The 19,911-nt window shown below is 41.2% G+C and overlaps 1 protein-coding gene across 1 annotated transcript in view; it reads right to left on the reverse strand.

Annotated features, from left to right (window-relative positions):
• Positions 1-19,911, reverse strand: part of SLC35F1 (solute carrier family 35 member F1) — a 256,549-nt gene that overhangs the window by 108,483 nt on the left and 128,155 nt on the right. The window lies entirely within an intron of this gene.

Below are 19,911 nucleotides of genomic sequence, written 5' to 3' on the forward strand. Positions count from 1 at the left end.
AAAAACACAGACATAAAACACTGGGCCTCTTCGTCAAGGAGGAAATGCTCATCCTCCTCCAGGAATCATGTTCGACAGAGCTACAACATGGGAAGAAACATGATGCTTCGGTCAACGAGGGATCTGCTGGGTGTAGCCAACAACGTTTCCATTATTTCTGCTCTTATCACCAGCTTAAACATTGCCCAAACACACTAGCTTTTATTCACATATTAAGCAACAGCAGATGGTACATCTCTACCATTTAATTTTGCATTTCACATTTCACAAAGGATAAATCATAGTTTAAACCAACCAAAATACAGCACTGCTTCCTTTGAGTATCTTCCCTAACAGAAAGACCCAGGAGTATCATTCAGACAGAGCAGGAATCACAGCTCTTCCCAGACTTAGGAGCCACAGAGAAAAAGCAGAGAAAGGATTTTATTGTGTTTCACCATCAACGTGAATCTACCATATAAGTTCCTTCCCCTCATTTCACTTCCATCTCATCATATAAACTATTCTTTCCATCTACCATGCAAATATATGTCTCTCTTCTTTCATCTTTGTCACAGCTTACTTCCTCTTCTGTTTGGCAGGAGTGGGACATTCCACTTTTTCCCTTCCTGTCTCCTTCTGCTTCTTAAAAATGCATTTTCTGGTTTGGCTTCTTCCTTTAATCTGTTTTCCTTGACTTCGATCTCCTGTCTCCTCTGCATTCCCTTATAACAACGCTCCCCATTCTCTCTCCCCACAGGTGTCCGATAGTTGCTCCTTTTGTGCATGTTCTCTGTCTTCCTATCGTTTTCTCCTCTTTACTCAAGAAACCACTATATCTGAAAGCCCTTTTCCCTTCCAACTATCCTCATCTCTTTTACTCTTCTCGCAGAATTTATTACCTAAGCACACAGCCCAATTCAATCCAAACAATCCTCCTTTTCCAATTTTTGTCACCAGATCTCCTACACCCACAGCACAGGAATATGTGTATTTTTAAATTACCCTTAAGAGGTTTCGCAGATTCCCCACGTGTCAGTACTTTCACGCTGACCAGGCTTGCTCCACAGCTACGCTTTCCCATGCAGAAGCTGAAATGCAAAAGTGCTGGCCTGGAAGAGGAGCGAGCACGACGACTGCAAGGGAGAGCAAAAGGACATCCAACGGGGACATTTAGTCCAAGTCGCTGTCACCAGCCCCCAGAAAAGAGGGGCTGTAGGTCCCTGGGGAACCCACGAAGGAGACGGGAGGGCGGGAGAGGAGCACGCTCTGCGGTGTCTCGTTAGAGCCTGGTACGAGGAAAGGCGATTAGGCAGTCCTGAGGGAGTAGAGGAGGGAGGGCAGCACTCTGCTCAGCTGTAACAATACTCCATGTGTGTTCTCCTCTGCCTGACAGTTAAAAAAAATTACTTCAAGGCTGCTCTGCTTTCCCTGACAGATCTCCCTGACCTCGGCTACGCGTATTCGGCAGCGATGAGCACCTCTGCTCCCGCAAGAAGTTTCCTGGTAAACTCAAGTGTCAAATTTGTTTCCCTGTTTCTCATAAACAATCCTCCCACTAATGTGTCTCTGTGTCAGTCATGGTGTGATTCAACCAAACAGACAGTGGAACGCAGAGGAAGCTGGGTAGCTATATTCAGCTAACACACCTTGCTGACAAACAGCCTGACACAGATAGTAAGAGAACAAACTTTATTGTGCTAAACCGCGTGTTTTGACGGGAGACTGCTGGATAAGCAGCAAGTAAGGCTCCACAACTGCTGCCTCCACTTTCATATTACTCACTCTACTGTGAAACATAACCACGGGAAACAGACATACTCCACAGAGATGACATCTGAGACTACGATGCGAATGCTGCCAAAACTATGGATCCTCAGTTCCTGCCGTTACCTGCTATGCAGTTGACGTGGAATAGGAAATTTGAATAGTGACTGCAATTTAAATCCACATATTAATCTCGTAAACTTCATTTAGTTGGATAGTGTTTCCTACGTCCTTCTCCTGCAACGAAGTTTCACACAGGGCTGTCCTCTCGCCTACTGCAATTTTTGTAGTTTTATTTCATTAGTAAATTAACGGTTCGCAAATCTGTATCTCTAAATGTGATGCCTGCTTTACACAGGATGCGGGTGGTTATTAGCTGTTCTTTATATCTCAGCTATGCCCATGAGCTAATGTTGTATTACATCTATTGTGGGACTGCATCTGTTCTGGAAAGAAGCATCTTGGATCCTACTTGGATTAACAGAAAGCTCAATATATCCTCACTCATGAAAAGATTTTCCCAATAATATATTCCTTGCTCCATATGGCAGTTAGCTGTTGGACATCACTAATCATTACATTTTTTCAGACTGGTGGGAAGCTTGATGAGGTCTTATAAAAGGCATAACTTTTTATCTCAGCTCTCTATATTCAGGTGTGTTACCAGGCCTAACCAGGCAGTACTGACCTTTGTATTAAAAATCCAACCAACAAAAAATGAAAAACACCAGGCAATTTTTCAAGGCTGTATATGATAACTATAGCCCTCTCTGAAGTACATTTTGATTCCGTCATTGCCATTTTGCAATTTATAAAACAGACATATTTTTTTCATAGTTGATTCTTTGGCAAGTCATTCAACCACATCTACAAGTGGCAGTTTTCCTAAAGAGTTCAAGCAGCTGTCTACAGCCTTATATATATATAGCCTGTCGTCAGCTTCTATATTTTACATTTCATAAACATACAAACAAGAAGGTAATTCAAGGTAATTCAAATATTATGGTCTTCTTCCTAAGCAGTCATTTAGAATAGCTTTCTATGTCTTCTGTCAATTACAAAATATGTCAAAAATTCCATTCACTATTATATTACTGAAGTCATCAATGAAGACAAAGGGTAATTAGGAGTTCAGTAAAAACAGACATGGACAAGAATCAAGACTATGAACCTGAACACCTCCAAGTCTGTAGATAAAGGTTGGATGTGGATCAGAGTAAAATCTCTGTAGCTTGAAATAGCCTTTAAGTAAAAATTGTCTTTTGAATAACAACAGAATGTAAAAACCAAAGAAAACTACTTTGTGGAAGACCAGTGCAAGCAGCACTGTCAATGCCACCGGCTTTCAAAATACTGACTGCATGAATGATATTGGAATACATACTGCTTGTCTCTTGATTTTGCCATACATTTGGTATTTTTAATTATGTAAGAAAACTCATCCTGAAATCAAGATGTTGTGTTCCTCTTCCAGTCAGAACTTAGTTAAACATTTCACAGATGATGTATGACATAGAAAGATACATCTCCTCTTTTATTCTTATCTCGTCAGTGCAAAGAGTAGCGTAAGTTAGATGTTTAAGCAGAACTAATTCAAATGTCCATGAAGTGCTCAGACTTCAAGCAAAGATGATCCATTTTATACAGTATAGTTATTCCTAAGACTGTTCATGCCCACACTAAACTCTCCTGCCATACCTAAAGGTATGTCGACTACAGGCATGAATGACATGTAGCAGCACAGAAGATTTGGTATGGTCCCCTTGTCTCATCACTGTGGGCTGCAACAGACACTAACCACTACCATGGAAAAGAGGTGAAATGAACAAATAAGAGAAATCAAAGCACAAGATCAATAAAATGCTGATTTTTACCTTGGGTGAGTGGAAGAGAACAACTCATCTCTCTCCAAGCAGAAAAGTAGAAACAAATCTTAAATTATTTGTTTTAGTTAGGGACAATGTCAGCAGCAACAAAGAATAGTACAATGTTTGGATAACCCTAATAACCAATGTAAGATACCTGAATTGTACAGAAAATGCCTGGTAGCATTACCTGTATTTAATTTCTCCTGCCAACAATGATCTAATAATACAAGAGTCTTAGCTCCCGAGCCTTTAATACCTGGATAAGAATAATGACATACCCGTTCTTTTTTAAGAAGAAGCAGCAGCAGCAGCAGCAAGCAAACATTAAAAAGAAGCTTTCAATGGCTGTGGAAAACCTACCACTTCCTTTAGACAGAGCAAAAAGCCACTAACTCACTGCTGTCATCTCCAGCACTCCTTAGTATCTTTCCTAAATATCATAGTACTGTTGAAATATGCAACATGGTTCCTACCTGCAACACCTTCCCTCCTGGTTTTCATACCCTTCATCGCTCAAAGACTGGCAAAAAAGATGATTTTCTCCCTAAGCCCTTAGTCTATCATGCTGGCTTCAGTAGGACGTTCATTCACTAAGGAAGCAACATTCATTCCTACCTTGAAGAAAAGCTGTATGGTTTGAGGGCCCTCAAACAGAACACCAAAAAGAGTCTCTACAAAAAGCTTTATAAAAGTGAGGTTTTCTGCCTTTCAGGGTCCAATTTCTCTTTAGCTGAGTGCTATTCTATTTCTCTACTTATGTTCTATGTAAATCAAAATAAAGCAATTCTTCAAAAGTCCCATTTTCCCTCACTAAGATCAACAGCATTTTCTCAAGCCAAATTAAAACAGGTGAAGATCTTTAGCGTGTCTCTAAACTTTGATCTCATGAACACAGAGAATCATAGAGTCAGAATCACTTAGGCTGGAAAAGATCTTTAAGATCATTGAGTCCAACTGTTAACCTAACACTGTCAAGTTGACCACTAAACCATGTCGCTAAGCACCACATCTACCCATCTTCTAAATACCACCAGGGATAGCCAGTCAACCAATTCCCTGGGCAGCCTGTTCCAATGCTTGACAACCCTTTCGGTGAAGAAATTTTTCCTAATATCCAGTCTAAAGCTCCATTGGCACAACTTGAGACTATTCATCCTGTCGATAGTCATTCACTAATACAGAGCAAATAGAAGACATTCTTCCCCTGTACACCAGCAATTTAGGGCCTGCTCCTTGTATTTTTTTGCTTGAATTAAAATCCTGCATTGGAAGCAATCAAATTCATTTCACTGCAGCCACGCTTGCTAGTTAATCTGTCCAACGCTTCCTATGGAGTCAGATGGGTATTGTGAGGTAAGAAGTAGGTGAGAATTACTCCTAAACCTCCAGGTGTCACACTGCTAGGCATGTATCATGGGTTTTTCATGATATCCTAACAGAAATTAAACAATACTTCTTTATCGCCTCTTTAGAAGTGGAGCCAGAAGACAAAGCCTCTTCTTCACATTGGGAGCCATTTAATTCTGTTTAAATGCCTGGGCTGGTAGCTGCTGTGCATCATTTTCACTTGTTCCTCCAGGCATGCAGAAATTTCTGTTACTTGAGTTTCTCCTTGTTTATCAGCCATGATAATGCCATAAACTTCTGAAGACAGACATTCTCATCAAAGAACTCCGAAGTTAGTGCTTGGTTCCTAGCACATACACACAGGCATGATATAAAGTACTAAACAGCTATCCTCAGGTTCTCCAGTAATTATTTTTCATAAAGTTAAAACATTTACCTTTGACTATGAGTTCATTTCCATGTCCTCCCCAGAACATTAAAACTCCATTCACAACACAAAATCAATGCAATACAACGTTCAGAAGGGGCCACACAATCACAGCTGCTGTACGCTGGAGCACCAGTGACATGCAGAGTGTGGCCAAGTGATTTAAACATTCAGGCCTGTTTTATTCTGACACTAAATCCTGTTTTAAAGCACTCTCCATGTCAGTTTTCTTTTAACTTAATTGCTTTCTCTCCTCTCTTTTGTACTTTATTTGGCCTCTTTCCCCTGATAGGTCCCCACTGCATCAGTTAAAGAGTACCTCAGAGGGTAAAGAACAGAGACTACTGCTACTTTTAATCTCTAGCATGAGGTGTGTTAATCCTTCAGCATGCCACAGGCGCCAGCAGATGAGTGATTGGCAGTCTGTTTCCTGAGCTGAGATTTCACTGGAGGAACACATCTGTAAAGACTGCTCCATAGCACCGTTAGAGCGGGCCTGCAGGCAGGACCACGCTTTCTCCGTGGTGGCAATGACTGCTATACAAAGTTATCACTCCAAATGTTCCAAGTGTGTATTTAAAAAAAGAAAAAACAGATACACTTCGTTTAGAGACTGATTACTGCTACGCCATAGCAAAGTTGATGATGTCTGTGACAGCACTGTGATTTTGCCAAGCTTCTTCACTTGACTGCATTTTAGTGTGTTTCTATAAAAGCGCAAGGAAAAATAAAACAAGGTCTTAAAAACTTTACTTTGATTTAAAGTGAGCTGAAGTTATGCCCCTGTAAGAATCCAGTCAAATGTATTTAAATGCTTAAAGGTGGATGTGGAATCTTATCTTAAACACCTATCCCACCTACAGAAATGGTTGACACACATTACCGTAGGAAAAGCAGGAACCGCACACATGTCAAAACCTCCAATTCCAAAGCCGCCCCCCCACCTCCCCTGGGTGTAGCTGCTTCCACTGTGGCTGAGTTCCAAAGTTCCCACACCACCCCGCATTTGAATGGCTGCTTAATGAGGACATGGACATTGCTTGCATATTTTGCTGTTCATACTCAATGCACACAGAGGCAGCTTGTGAAAGAATAAATTAACAACATTTGGTAAAACTTTTTTTCAGGACAATCAATTGAATTCTCATTGAAAGCAAAAGCTGCAGATTTTCTAATAGGTCTTAAGCATATGAAGCCTCCTATCAGTCCTGCATTGCTGTGAAATCAATTGCATCTAGAGAACACGATTCTACACTAATTTTGCACAGAAACTTATCTTTTCTTATTTTCCTGTTATTCTGACATGTCTGTTACACAGGGGAGAAATTCTACAAGTTGGTACATGCAACCCTTCCGTCCTCTCTGCCTCTCTCAATAAGGTAAGGCTTACAGCAAGTATCTTCAATTAATGCATCAAAGCTGCTGCACGCTGCTTTAGAACAATTTACAGAAGTTGTCACAATATTCTATAATAAAATGTTCATAGCATTGAACAGCAACCAAGTTCCCCCACATATATACTGATAATAACACCATTGGCAGGTGTACCACGTTTATTCTATTAGTCAACTATTCCCATAGCGTACGTTCTCCACAATCATACTAGATGGTGTCTCGAGAAAATATAATGGTCTTGAAGGTCTAAACAAAAGATTTTTTTAATAATTCTGGTGAGGAAGAACAAATCAACCTAAAATATTTTTGGAATATAAGCATCAAGCCATTGTGCAACAGTGAAATACCAAAGACTGAATCCCAGCTAAACTCTTATACTGCATTAGAATATGAGTAACTCTAATATTAATGTACAAATCAGAAAGTGAAACCCACGCAACACCGAGCCTATCCATCACTTAATTCCTACTGAGTCACTATTTTGAAATCTTCGGTTGCACTTAAATGATGTATAGGCTTTGTACTGGAACTCGGCACAAAGGGTGAATTTTCTACGCGGTGAGTTGCAGAGTACCTCAAGCTCCCACTGATGCTCCAAAGAAATGAAGATTCTCTGCAGTATCTTGAGAGGATTAGCTCTTTATTTGCCAAACGTGAACACTTTAGTCTCTTTAAGAGAGGACAGTACTGTGGACTCCATGCATCTCAAATCTGCAGGCTGGTCTGAAAAGCTCCAAGCCTTGACCACCCTAGGCCTATTTTTTGAAGAAAAACCAGCAGAGGAGTAAAGCACTACCCAAAAGTTCCTCATCTGTTTTCTGCTCCATATCCCAACTAAGCTAAAAAAGACATGGTTTGTTGTTTTGGTTTTTTTTTTTAACCAAGGCTTTGAGACCTTCCAGGTGGGCCAGAAGTACAAGATCAATTCCTTGTCACTGCGGTTAAAAGTCTCTATGCCTTAAGCTGGGGAGAGGAGGGGAGCTCTGCGCCTTCTTGGTCTCGCCACCCTCTCTGGCCACCTCCCCAGCTCACCACCGCCTCCTCATTCGCACTGCAGCTCTAGACCAAACCTTACGGATAATATTTCGTCAGCGTAGCGAAGCTCCATATTGCACGGTCTCGGCTGTATCTGCACGTTCCCAGTTACCCATGACGTTTCTGTACCAAGCCACCGACTTGGATGGGCCCCAAAGGAGGGAAGCGGGGTTGGTTTTTCTTTCAGCGGCCCCAGGGAGACTGCTGTGGGGACGGCAAGGGCTGGGCAGGCAGAGGAGAGTCCCTGCACGAAGCCGAGCTCATGCGGCGTCCCAGGGACGGCCGTGAGGAGCAGGGAAGGGACAACCAGACCTGGCCACGCGGCTGGTGCTTCCCAAGAGCTGGAGAAGCCCCGTCAGTCACCGCCTTGACTGGGAGGACACACGGGGCCAGGGAGAGCTGCGCACGTTTCTTAGTCTTCTTTTGGCTTTCCTAGTTGATTTGAGGTTTTTCTAGTTAAAGCATTAAGGTTCTAATTTTTATTCAAACACAACTGGGCTTGAATTTAAGAGCGTTTTGGGGGAGCTCACTAAAATTCAAGGTCTAGGTACATCTGCCCCAAAGCTGTGGCTGACGCAGGCTCTGCTGCTTTTAAGTGACAGCTTGAGGGAGCAGCACAGATTGCTGGCCTCGGATGACAACAAAGCAGAATCATATTCAGCAAGTCTCGAGAGTCTCTGGAGCAGTTTCTTAAGATGAGATCTTACCTAATAAATTTCCCAACTCTTGTATATTGCCCATTACAGCAATTCTTGAAAATGGCTTTCATTTATTATAAGCTTCTACCCCAAGTTGAGGCACACACACATGTGCTCATAAATATGTGTGGTTTACAATTCCTTAATAAGAAAGGAACGGGAATTTTTAAAAGATTATTCTTACACATATAAAACTTACCCCTGCACTTAATGTTTAGCAATAATACTGCTAAGACAATCTGCTGCACTGACTGTCAAGTGCAAAGAAGGCACTTTTTTTTTAAATTTTGCAATAAGAAATGCATTTAAAAATAGCAAAGGAAAGCACAGTGACAAAATTTCCGTGCCATTATCTTGACGGACTCCAGTGGTAAATCATTACAGGCAAATTGGAGGCAGGGGGGTGTGTTTGTCCAACTTGTTAATAGTCAGCTTCATCCTATCAGTGACCCCACAAAGAAAAAAAAGGAAGTTTATCTAAAAACATGCCTAAGTTTTGAAACAGCTAGCTGCCTTCCAAACAGCAATTTCCTAGTGCTTTTTCAGCTACTAATCACAGGACTTGGAGCCCCACAGGCTTTTTCTCTTTAAGAATGAAGGTCTCTCCATATACAGTTCTTGGCAACTTCCCAGTCTAGGGAGCACTGGATAGACTGAAAATATTCTAATCTTTCTGATAGAATCAAAAATATAATTATAGATGACCATGTGACAAAAGAATTGCATTTCAGGTTATTTTGGCCAAGTAAACTGACTGAAGCTAGCTACGGCCCATAAACTTTTATAAATTGTCACTGTGTACTCAAGTATGACTAGAGAAATTAAGACTCCTAGATCTAAAGATTTGATCTAGATTGGAATAATAAATGACAGAAGTAACTTTCCACACAAGAGCTTACAAAACTAGTTACAGACACTAATTGAGGAATACAGTACTTTTAAACAAGTAACTCTTCTTCCATAATTTTCCAGAAATTAATTCAAAAAGTGGTATTTCCAGTCTTAGAAATAGAACAAGGGACTCAAGTATGGATAAAGAGTGAGCTGTAACTCCTCAGGCTAGAACTCCATATGAAATATGACAGCTGCTGAAAATATGAAAGCTAGGCAGTCATTGGACTGGTGACCACTGTTATTTTTGTAATTCAAGAATAAAGCACACAAATAGATTTCTTTTTATGAGAGAGATATTTGTTCTTACTCTGTTCCAAATGCACCAGTTTGAGCTTTCAGCTGTTGGAGGTAACTGGGATGTGGTAGAACTGATGGCTGTCTCTTGGAGAAAATGAAGTTCTCTATCAAATTTCATTAGTTCATCTCACTTGCAGTGGTTTTTATGCCTGAGGCTCAGGACATTATAAATACAGTGATGAATGTCTTTAGATAATATGAGAAACAGTTTTAAAAGTTTCAGTTCAGTTAAGATCATCATTAGCTCCCAGTTTTCTCAGAGGAGCTGAGAGCCTACAGTAATAGACCTGGATGATTCCCAGCATCAAGAAAAATAGCTCACTAGTGCCCTAAGAAGTACAACATCACTTCTTATTGCTCTCTTGCCATTACTGTACAGTGCTAATACAGTTTAAACTGATGGGGGTTTATGGACTAAGTCTTACAGCTATTGGGAGACAGTTGATAAAGAAGGAGGTGAAAAGCATTACAGCTTCTGCTATACCCCTGCCACTGATAAGCCAATCTTGATTGAATGCTCTGATGGAAAACAAGTTTAAATGACTCAAGATTCCTCAAGTGATAGATTCTACTGTAACTTAATTCAGTGTTGTCAGAAACAAGAAGTACGGACTTGGAAAATTAGGCAGAGTTCCTAGAAAATGGTATGTATGTGAGTCAGTATGATGGTATGATGGACGATTTCGATTTTTCCTGATGCTCCTGAAAATAGCGAAAGTTGTTCCTGAATTTCTGTCCTTGTAAAATGCATAACTAAGCATTTGCACTTCTAAGCATCCACAATTAGGTACCTAAATCAATTATAGTATATTTGTTTCTCCAATAAAATTAGAAGTTAAAAAAGCGACAGGTATGAATATTGAAAGTGCAAAGGTGCATCTATGCAGATCATGGCTGGCTTTTGGAGAACTAAAACTAATTCAATTATTACAAGGTGTAGAATTTTTTCATTTTTTTTTTATATCAGCACATCTGCAAAATGCTGATATTAAATAACAATGACTGTTCATTCTAAAGAGCATTTAATATCTAATGTAAAAGTTTAATTTAAAAATCAAATTGATTTGCCTGGATTTTGCAAAATCTTTTGCTTGGCTAAAACTATATATAATGCTTCAGAACACAACTTTTTTTTTTTTTTTTTTTTCAACTTTTCTGGAAATTATCAACGATGTTTTCAATAACATTGAAACATAGAAGAACTGAAAAATCCCTGCTTCAGTGGGCCACATTTTCTCCCCAGGTAGGCATGTGCAATTCCCATAAATTTGAATCTTCTTTACAGTAAGTTGCAATTATCGTCTACATGCTTAAAATGCGTAAAAGAAACCTTAAGAAAAATGTCCTTAAATTGGCCCCTGCATATTGGCCCCTTAATTGCACCCCTGGTACAGAAAGACAAAGCATACCCACATTAATGTTTCACTGAGGATGGCACTGAGCTGCTGCACGCTTCCCAAATCTTCAGCTACTTCAAAGGAGAGATGCTCGTGTGCCTGTGGCTCATTCTGACTTCAACTCTTCAAGGCCCTGACCTTCTTTCACTGTTTCCTACATGTGGGTTAGTATTGCTGCTGCCTCGTTCTGCAGCCCCTCAAGCAGGAGTCATGCTCAAAGTTGCTTGCTCATGGATATTATGACAAACGCAAGAACGTTAAAATTTTATGCATTTTTTTCCCCAACAGTTCTTTAATGCACGGAGGCCAGGATGTTCTCCTTTTGGGCGAGTGCCTTTCTCTACCCTCTTCTTGCCTGTGAAGCTTGCATACTTAGTTTCACGGTGGCACAACTTCATGAAGAAGGAACAGAAAACAGCCCCATCAGATCTACCTCTAATCTGGTGGTTAATACACCACAGGAGGTAGAACACGTGAATTGGAGTCCTCAGAACAAGACTACTGAAGCCACTTAGGCAAACAATTTAAAGGTTCAGCTGTTCCACAGAGCTGGGTACCAGCTTCTGGAAGAAAAGGTTGTGCTCCAGCTCCAGAGGAACTTTGGAGGCACAGCTGGAGAGTGAATTCCTGGTTTAGGTAGGTAACTACCCCAGGGCTGCGGCAATGAAGGATTTCAGTAGGCTGCACCCTTCCTGGCCCAGCTGGAGCAATTCTGAGTGCCCTGCTTACAGGACTTCAAAGGTGTTGAGTTTCCTTCTACGTCTGCTACCGGTCCTTTCTAAAAACAAGGTCCCTCTAAGGCATTTCAAGTTGGGTGCCCAGAACTGATACAGTGATAACCCGTACTTGCTTTCACAGGTCCTCTCTGCCTTTCTACTTCTGCAATACCACAGGTCTGCAGGAAAGGAAGCACTCGGTGAAAGGGGCCACTGCAAAGCCAACCTCCCCAAAGTGACGCGGAGTGCAGGTACTTCTCCCTCTCCTTGCTTTTGCTTTTGCTGTTTTCCCACTACACAGCAGTAATGGCCGTTACCCAGCCAAAACTGCACGGGAGGTCCAAACTTCTGCATCTGCGTTTAAATTTCTATTCCATAAAATTCAAAAAGAAAAAAGATATTTTGAGCGGAAATTACAACTGGAGAGAATTCACCTCCTGCTAAATGAAAAGTACAGTCATCTGCAACACAAAAGTTCTTCATTTTTAGGTATGAGTGCGATGGTTCTGGCTTACTGCTCTACCCCTAGGCTCCAAGATAAATCTCTCCCTTCCTCTCTTCCTTTCAAATTTGTGAGACAGCATGACTGCCTCTGACAACACTGTAAATTTACTACAGACCTGACACACAATGATGGAACAGGCTCAGCTGAAAAAACATAAGGGCACTGATCTCATTTTTGCTGGTTTTAGTAGAGTTTAAAATTGCAAGGTGTTAGAAATAAAAACCAAATGTTTGTGATCTGGGAAGGTGTCAGCTGTGCATTTTTAGAGGGTCAGGACCAAGATATTCCTGGCCTACAGGATCCTGCTGTGGTGCCAAATGTACGACCAAAGCCACTGATGACCTAAAAGATGAGAATGATGACTCAAAGTAAAACGAAACCTGCGAAGAAAGGGGAGCTGTAAGGTCCTCTTGCAGGAGATAAACAGGGTCTGACATCTTGACAGAGCATTGATCTGCCTACGCTCCCTGCCTCCCAGGTTGCTTTACTGCAATTTCTTCACAATATTAGCATCTATATTTCGGATACGCAAGAAAAGAAAACGCAATCATGCACAATAGATATTCTTAGTGGGATTTGGGTATATTTTTGCTTTCCCAGCACTGAAGCGGTGACAAGCGGGCTGTAACCAGGCCACCAAGGGTCTCCTCAGTGTGTGTGGCCGATACGCCATCTCCCTCCCATACACAGGGCGACGGCAGGCCAAAATGCACTCCCGAACCAGGAGAACATAGATCAGAATCGACATCCAGCTGCAGTAAATGAGATCAGGCTCACGAGGCTTTCCCAGTTACGCTGGGAAGTTAATCCGCACCACGCTACTCTCCCGACGGCGGCAGGTACGGCGGAGGCACAGCTCTCTTCTTCCCCTTATCCTTCGGGTGTGCCAACCTGGAAAATGGCGCTCCTGTATCATCCCCTGGGTAGCTCTGCATGCAGTGCTTCCCCAGCGGCACCCACACTGGTTCACCCTCCTGCACAGATCAGAGAGCAGCCTGCACGAGCTGAAACCGCCCTCTGAAGCAGCCCGTCTCCTGCGAAGACAGCCGCCGAGGATGCCGTTCCAGCTCAGGCATCGCTCCAAAACGATGGCTTCTCAAAATTGGAATAAAAAGTCCATTGGGGCGCAGGGAGGTTTCCTCACAGACCAGCTGCTTTTCTTCAGCAGAGGATCTTTCACCTCCCAGCCATATACAAGCATGGTCACAACCTTCAGCTGGCAAGTTTATTTTATTTCCCCTCCCCGCACAGCTTAGACCTGTGCTTGGAGCGAAGAGAGCAGGGGGTCAGTCTGACAGTTGAAATGAAAACTGTGAGGAAAAATCAGGGATTACATCATTTTCTGTGCATGAATGACATTTGAGACGCTCTGTCCTAAAGCTTTACACAGCTACTGTTACAAAAATACATGCATAAATACACCGCTAGCATTAAAAAGAAGAGGAAGAATTTCTGCGTTACTCAATAGCAATTGCTCTCCAGAAATCACCCCTCTGAAAGGCATCTAAGGCTGTAGGTGTAACTGATGGATGAAATCCCAGCCTTAGCTCTCTGTTTCCTTGCCTTTTGGAATTGAAGTTACCCATTAAACAGGATTTCACTGTAACAATATGTATTTCATTTGCCATTGATTTTTTTTTTCTAGTAAGAAATAAGGGAAATGGAGAAAAGGCAGAAATCCTCTCATAAACCACATAAGTGAATCAAATGACATACCCATCATACACAGCACATGAGCTGGGTGAAGGGATTATATTCATGCAGGCCACACCGCAACGTGATTGTAAGTACCTTACACGTTGCTTTTGAGCAACATGCACTGGTTAATTTATGTGTGGAGGGGATTATCTGACAAGGGCCACATAGGGCTGTAAAGCACCTAAATACTTTGTAGATGTAAAAAAAGAAATTAGCTTTACATTTGCTTCCTTAGTTTACTTACGGATTAAACTAAAATTTAATTCAGTTGGAAATAAATTATTCTGTATAAGTCAAATGCTTTTGTTTATGAAGCCCAGTTTGAACACACAGACCCATACTTATATCTGATTTAAGCAGGTGCAGCTGATCTGGGAGCTCCCAGCACCGGTGACCCGAGGCTGAGACAGGGCTCACCATGACTTGGGAGCAGGCTTTCCTAAGGCCACTGCACTCAATCCTCAGTTTCCCACACGGAAATTTGTCCGCGAGTCAAAATATCCTGGTGGCCTGCCCAAGCAGGAGCAGGGAAATCCAGAACAAGACTGAAAAGTTGTCGAGAGTTGTGAAATAGAACAAATATGATTTACCCAACGGGCCATCATTCTGCTTTTTCAGATTCTGTTCTTGACAAAGATTTATTTTCTTGGGAAGACACATTGAGAGGACATCATAGAAGACTTTTTGCAGCTGCAAGAACATCTTTACCAACAAAACCCAAATTTGGTGTGACAATGGCCCTTCACATGTTCAGCTTTACGTTAAATTAACGAGGAGGATTTTTTCTCATTGTGACTATTTTCCTATTGCTCCCGAAGTCTGATCACTAGGCCAAGTGCCTGGACAGACATCAGAGGGCTTTGCAGGGGAAATTATCTGAACAAAACAGTGGCAGTCAATGAGAAAGTTTTGGTATCGATGGCCATCAAATCATGCCACATTGCTGTTACAGCTTCCTTACTGCATGCATCTTACTATGCAAAGGTAGGTGGTATATGGCCCTTCAAATATGAGAGCAATCTGAGAACCAGATACTGGTTTTTGCTAGTTTTTTGTTTACACTGTTGGGAAGTATGACACTTCACCTGTGTGTACTGTACAACCATGAGAGGTACGGAATATCATCACTATCATATTAAGGTGTACATATAAATATTTTCATGCTCAACTAATATGATTATGTATATGCAGGCATACTTGAGAGGTATCATGGGACCAGAAGAGAGAGATTAATCTTGTAATTAATTGTGTGCTTGAATTTAATTTATATGCTTTTATTATTTAGTACCTGTGTCAACCACTTAATTTGCCTGCAAATCATTTTCTTATATAATATTAATGGAACATGCTATACTGAAATTCATCAAACTATGGAAATTAGAGATTAGGAGGACTCATTATATCATCAATTTATCCTCTTCTAGTTTTAAACAGTTCAAGAGCTGTGGCTTTAGAAACCACTCCTTCAAGAAGAGTGTTTCAGTTCAAGAAAGTGCATTTGTGGCAGAATGGACAATGTTTTTTCATAGTCAGAGATCAGAATTAAAAATCCGGTCTACACTGGGGAACAAACTAGTTATGGGAGTCTAAACTTCGTTTCTTTCCTCAAACAAGACTTTGAGAAGAAGAAATAATAACAATAGTAATATTCATTTCAACACAAACCTTGCACAAAGGTCAATGTTTTTACAGCTCTGTACATATGACATTCTGAGCAAATGAAGATTGTGAGATTTACACTATAATAAACCTACAAATTTGCCTGCACAACCTGCTTAAAACAATTCATGCCCAAACATGGAGATGGGACTGCTTGGGGTGCTGACTGAGCACAGGGAGAGATCAAATCAATGAGAAACATCAACGTAATCGCTTGCTTGATCTTTGCTAAAATCATGCTTAATCTTTGGGTTAGTCTAATGAATGTTCAGGGCACTCCTGGACTACTCAGTTGGGAGGGTGCACTGCTGTATTTCAGAAGTGAGAATGGCTGGGAATTGGCACTGTTGTGAGAAGGGGAAGAAATTGCTAAGAACAACCTGTCTACAAGGGCCTTGGGGGTCATACTGGGTCTGGCTGGGATAAACTACCTTTATGTCGTCCCATGAATTTTTCATCTTACCTTCTCCCTCTGCCCTGCTGAAGAGGGGGAGTGAGAGAGCAGCTTGGTGGGCACCTGGCAGCCAGCCAAGGTCAACCCACCACAGGGCTGGAGGAGATCTTGTTGCGGATGGATGTGGGGGAACACTAGCAAGCCTCACACAACCACGGGAGCAAAGTCGTCCCACCTTGAGACGCTTCTGCCCTCCCTCTGCCTGTGCCTGACACTGGGAACTTGGAAGGTGGAGCAGCAACCATGCTGAGGCCACGTTGCCTGCTGAGTTTGTGTCACAGCAGTGTCAAGCAGTGAAAAAAAAAGCAACCCTGCATCTTCTCACCCTCTGGCAAGCATCTGTTAGGCTTTCTTTCTCTGATTATTTTTGCAAGGCCAGGCAGAAGAAGCACGCCAATAGTCCAGTCTGGCTTGTGGGATGGAAATTATGGTCCTTGGTCCAAAGGTCTTACCCTTGCAGTGGAGATCAGGAAAAACAGGTAGAGGTCTTTAACTGTGGGATTTTTTCACCAAGGTCTACTCCCAGTTCTACCACAGACCTACCGTGGATATCTTCAGCTCTCCCTGCTTCAATTTACTTTTCAGTAATGACTGTTGTATCTGTCCAGGTCATAAAATCTCAGAGAAAAGAGTCTGATATATCAAACCGGCACCTACCAGAAAGCCTTCCTTTATGTAGGAAGCAGAATAGGAACTGAGAGGTGACACAAAAATAGAGTTTCCACAAGAACACCTAGTGGAAGGTGCCCGCCAGTGTTGGTGGTTCCACCCCTCCTAACTCCTTGTGGGCAAGACCTTCTCATCCCTCAAAGAAAAGTGTATTATATTGTCTCTTTGTAACTGTGGTTTATTTTTCACAATTTTCTTGGAAAAGCTAAAGCCTTAAACTTTCCTTCTTTCCATTTTCAGTGAACCTTTTGTTGTGTGACGGCTTTTGGTTCTTTGTAATAAAAATGCTTTCACTGCCTGGTTATATTGATTTTCAGATTCCTGAAGCTTTGTGCTTTCCTTCTTCTAAGGTTTTGCTGACACAGCTTATGCTGAGTCTCACAATCCCATTCCCCTCTGCTCCTGACTGAAGAAACAGTTCTGAAAAAACTGGATGAAAATCATCAGGCATTTAAAAATGATGCCAGTTCAGCTCAAGCCTCCTATTTTGTCCATTCTTTTCATCTCTTCCACCTTCCTCCTGGCGTTTCAGGACAGGAATTTAATGCAATTCAGAATGTGTGTTTTAAAAGCAAACCTCTACCTTGGCGAACTTGTTCTGGAGACAATTGGCCTGTTGCGATAGGACAAGGGGTAATGGTTTTAAACTAAAAGAGGGTAGATTTAGACTAGATATAAGGAAGAAATTTTTTACAGTGAGCATGGTGAAACACTGGCCCAGGTTGCCCAGAGAGGTTGTGGATGCCCCATCCCTGGAAACGTTCAAGGGCAGGTTGGACCGGGCTTTGAGCAACCTGGTCTAGTTGAAGATGTCCCTGCTCATTGCAGCGGGGTTGGACTAGATGACCTTTAAAGGTCCCTTCCGACCCAAACTATTTTATGATTCTATTCTATGATACAATTACGACAGTTACAGTTGCGATCTATACACTTGGGTGTTTATAGGTAATTTTTTTTCTTACAAATATACAGGTACTGAGGTCAGAATGTAACTTGAAGGAGAAATTTACGTTGACAAAATTCAATGATAGCACGTCCAGTCTCACTAGAGGTGGACCCGGTGCTATGTCTCTATTTCTTACTTCGATCAATTGAAAAAGAACACAGAGAAAACCAGATTCTTTAAAGTGAAATCTGAGTCAGGCTTGAAAGCCTCAGCAGCCAAACATTTTTCTTGTCATTGAGAATTCCCTGGAGAAAATGGCAACACAGACTGCCAGGGTAAGTGCTTTTTTGTTTCATTATCAAGCAAACAAACATCAGGCATAATTTCATACCCAAAGTACACAAGGTTCACAACTTGAGAAGAAACTCCCAGAGAAGAAACTTCTTCATATGTCAGCTAACTCTACATCTAGTACCAAGAGGTAACATTTCCATATTTTCATATCTCAGTAGGTTTTCACTGACTACCTGCTAGTGAGTCCTCTCAAACTCTCCTCCTGCACTTACTGTCTCATGACTTTCAATGTTCAATGTAATATTTAATCCTAAGATCACTTTTGAGAGCAGTAAACCATCACAGCAGAGATGTAGACAAGACAGAATGCAACCTCCAAATTATTCTTAAATTATTTTTTCATAATACCTATCTGTTGCTTCCTTAAGAAGTCTAGTACTTGCCTGTTTGAATTCCTTCATTTTTTCCAACAAAATTCTTTTGATCCCAAATCTAGCATTCAGGCAGCTTCACATCAAACAGCTAACCTGAGCAGTACAGGACATTTAGAAAAATACACATCTTGATACTTTTCATGCCCTGATATTAAAAGTAAAATGGAAACAATCCATTCATGCAATCTAACCCTGGGTATAACACACACCAAAACGCTCTACAGAGCAACTCCAGGATAGAAATCAGTACTTCTTGCACAAAAGCCTCTTTCAGAAAGACATCCAGTCTTGTTTGACTTCAGGGCATGGGAACCCGTCTAATTCCTAATTAAGTTGCTTGAAGAAATGCTTATTTGGACCTTATTTTTAGCATGAATTTTTGTAGTTTCAACTTTCTACCACCAGGTCATATCATGGTTTCAGTCAGGTATCTATTATACAAAAAGAAGTTAAAACAGGAAAAAGAAAAAAATCTAGCTATAAACTTCAAGTTTAGCTGAAAAAATCAGAAATATAGCTCAAAATACATTGAAGGAAAAAAAAGTTTCTTAGAAGAGCTTTATGAGGGACCAGCAGCTGGCTGAGCATGTAACCAATTGTGCTCAGCGCGACCTGGCATCCTGGCTAAGCTGCCTCTGGTTGGGAAGCTACCACAGAATGGTTTTTGCAAACAAAGGTTTTTCCAATGAAGCTGTCTGTTACAGTTACAGCTAACATGTATGAAAAGAAAACTAAAATGAATACAAGTACTGCAGGTAATTATTCTAACTTTTTTTTTTTTTTTTTTTTTTGCATTTGAGTAGTTTGAGCTGTGTGTAAGTTCCAACAAAAGAACACAGATACAGTAAGCTAAAATGTCAGCAGGGATCCATGTGACCATTTAGTTTGACCGCCAGCATAACACAGGCCATGAGACCTCCCAGAATTAATTCCTGTTTGAATCAGAGTACATATTTTATAAAGGCATCCAATATTGTCCTAAAAATGTCCAGCAATGGAGAGACTTGACAAGTTGCTCCAGAGATTAATTACCTAACTATTAAAAATCTGTGTCTATTATTTCTAGGAGGAATTTGTCTAGCATCAGCTTTCACTCTACCAGTGCTTCCTGATGCTCTATTACCAATTTTTGCTTAACATAGACAAGTCACCCTCTAGTCTTATTTTAGTTTAATTAAATAGGTCGAGCTTCTTCAGCCTTTCACTATAAAGCATTCTTCCTTTTAGCGCTCTTGTGGCTCTTCTCTTAAACTTCTCTAGTTTATCACTATTCTTCAATCTTGAACAATAGAATGGGACACACTGTCCCAAAACCGGTCACACCATAACCAAGAAGTGTGCTAATGTAGTCTCCCTCCTCGATGTTCCCTTGTTCACATATCAAAAAATCTCATTATCCCTTTTGCACCACACACTCATAGTAGGAGGTCATACCCTGCTAATTCCACACACAATGTCTCAAGTCCTGTTACTGCTTCCTAGGATAGAGTCA

Source organism: Aquila chrysaetos, chromosome 2 (assembly GCF_900496995.4).
Source record: "Aquila chrysaetos chrysaetos chromosome 2, bAquChr1.4, whole genome shotgun sequence".
Classification (NCBI taxonomy): domain Eukaryota; kingdom Metazoa; phylum Chordata; class Aves; order Accipitriformes; family Accipitridae; genus Aquila; species Aquila chrysaetos.